Consider the following 2538-nt stretch of genomic DNA (forward strand, 5'->3'; position numbering starts at 1 on the left):
TAGATTTGAACATCATAAAGTTTTATTTAATGTAGCTAATACATAAGTAGGACCTACTTCCAAAAACGTGATAACACCAGTGTACGTCTGCTAGTGCTTCTGACCTATCATCACGATTGTGTTTTCTTACACCAGGTTTATTCTTATGACGAACTCCATATCCCTAACGCCATGTCTACCGCTAGCGTCTGCCACTTCCATTCCTTTTTTCTTTCCTTTATTGAATTTCGATTCCCCCCTAAGGGGGCTGGCTGGCAGCAGTTTAGTACGCTGCTCTGCAGCCTACAGACCTTTTAAAACGTAAGAAGAAGATAAAAAACAATAAAAGCAGGGGATAAAACGGTGACTAAATTGTAAAACGGTGGAAAATTGTGGAAAGCTAAAACATAAAGCAAACCGTTGGCAAGGCTAATAAAATACACAGGAAGCAAACAGGTAACATAGTAGACAGACCAGAATGATATTTTCACTCTGCAGCGGAGTGTGCGCTGATATGAAACTTCCTGGCAGATTAAAACTGTGTGCCCGACCGAGACTCGAACTCGGGACCTCTGCCTTTCGCGGGCAAGTGCTCTACCAACTGAGCTACCGAAGCACAACTCACGCCCGGCACTCACAGCTTTACTTCTGCCAGTACCACGTCTCCTACCTTCCAAACTTTACAGAGGCTCTCCTGCGAACCTTGCAGAACTAGCACTCTTGAAAGAAAGGATATTGTGGAGACATGGCTTAGCCACAGCCTGGGGGATGTTTCCAGAATGAGATTTTCACTCTGCAGCGGAGTGTGCGCTGATATGAAACTTCCTGGCAGATTAAAACTGTGTGCCCGACCGAGAAAATCTCATTCTGGAAACTTCCCCCAGGCTGTGGCTAAGCCATGTCTCCACATTATCCTTTCTTTCAGGAGTGCTAGTTCTGCAAGGTTCGCAGGAGAGCTTCTGTAAAGTTTGGAAGGTAGGAGACGAGGTACTGGCAGAAGTAAAGCTGTGAGTGCCGGGTGTGAGTCGTGCTTCGGTAGCTCAGTTGGTAGAGCACTTGCCCACGAAAGGCAAAGGTCCTGAGTTCGAGTCTCGGTCGGGCACACAGTTTTAATCTGCCAGGAAGTTTCATATCAGCGCACACTCCGCTGCAGAGTGAAAATCTCATTCTGGAAACATCCCCCAGGCTGTGACCAAGCCATGTCTCCACAACATCCTTTCTTTCAGGAGTGCTAGTTCTGCAAGGTTTGCAGGAGAGCTTCTGTAAAGTTTGGAAGGTAGGAGAGGAGGTACTGGCAGAAGTAAAGCTGTGAGTGCCGGGCGTGAGTCGTGCTTCGGTAGCTCAGTTGGTAGAGCACTTGCCCGCGAAAGGCAAAGGTCCGGAGTTCGAGTCTCGGTCGGGCACACAGTTTTAATCTGCCAGGAAGTTTCATATCAGCGCACACTCCGCTGCAGAGTGAAAATCTCATTCTGGAAACATCCCCCAGGCTGTGGCTAAGCCATGTCTCCACAATATCCTTTCTTTCAGGAGTGCTAGTTCTGCAAGGTTCGCAGGAGAGCTTATGTAAAGTTTGGAAGGTAGGAGACGAGGTACTGGCAGAAGTAAAGCTGTGAGTGCCGGGTGTGAGTCGTGCTTCGGTAGCTCAGTTGGTAGAGCACTTGCCCGTGAAAGGCAAAGGTCCCGAGTTCGAGTCTCGGTCGGGCACACACTTTTAATCTGCCAGGAAGTTTCATATCAGCGCACACTCCGCTGCAGAGTGAAAATCTCATTCTGGAAACATCCCCCAGGCTGTGACTAAGCCATGTCTCCACAACATCCTTTCTTTCAGGAGTGCTAGTTCTGCAAGGTTTGCAGGAGAGCTTCTGTAAAGTTTGGAAGGTAGGAGAGGAGGTACTGGCAGAAGTAAAGCTGTGAGTGCCGGGCGTGAGTCGTGCTTCGGTAGCTCAGTTGGTAGAGCACTTGCCCGCGAAAGGCAAAGGTCCCGAGTTCGAGTCTCGGTCGGGCACACAGTTTTAATCTGCCAGGAAGTTTCATATCAGCGCACACTCCGCTGCAGAGTGAAAATCTCATTCTGGAAACATCCCCCAGGCTGTGGCTAAGCCATGTCTCCACAATATCCTTTCTTTCAGGAGTGCTAGTTCTGCAAGGTTCGCAGGAGAGCTTCTGTAAAGTTTGGAAGGTAGGAGACGAGGTACTGGCAGAAGTAAAGCTGTGAGTACCGGGCCTGAGTCGTGCTTTGGTAGCTCAGTTGGTAGAGCACATGCCCGCGAAAGGCAAAGGTCCCGAGTTCGAGTCTCGGTTGGGCACACAGTTTTAATCTGCCAGGAAGTTTCATATCAGCGCACACTCCGCTGCAGAGTGAAAATCTCATTCTGGAAACATCCCCCAGGCTGTGACTAAGCCATGTCTCCACAACATCCTTTCTTTCAGGGGTGCTAGTTCTGCAAGGTTTTCAGGAGAGCTTCTGTAAAGTTTGGAAGGTAGGAGACGAGGTACTGGCAGAAGTAAAGCTGTGAGGGCCGGGTGTGAGTCGTGCTTCGGTAGCTCAGTTGGTAGAGC

At 49.2% G+C, this 2538-nt stretch overlaps 1 non-coding gene across 1 annotated transcript; it reads left to right on the forward strand.

The window, feature by feature from the left end:
- The first annotated feature begins 1609 nt into the window (after positions 1 to 1609).
- Trnas-uga lies at positions 1610 to 1684 on the forward strand. The gene has a single exon. It is a non-coding gene; the product is annotated as a tRNA-Ser (tRNA).
- The last annotated feature ends 854 nt before the right edge of the window (positions 1685 to 2538 follow it).

This window comes from Schistocerca americana, chromosome 11, assembly GCF_021461395.2.
Source record: "Schistocerca americana isolate TAMUIC-IGC-003095 chromosome 11, iqSchAmer2.1, whole genome shotgun sequence".
Classification (NCBI taxonomy): Eukaryota; Metazoa; Arthropoda; class Insecta; order Orthoptera; family Acrididae; genus Schistocerca; species Schistocerca americana.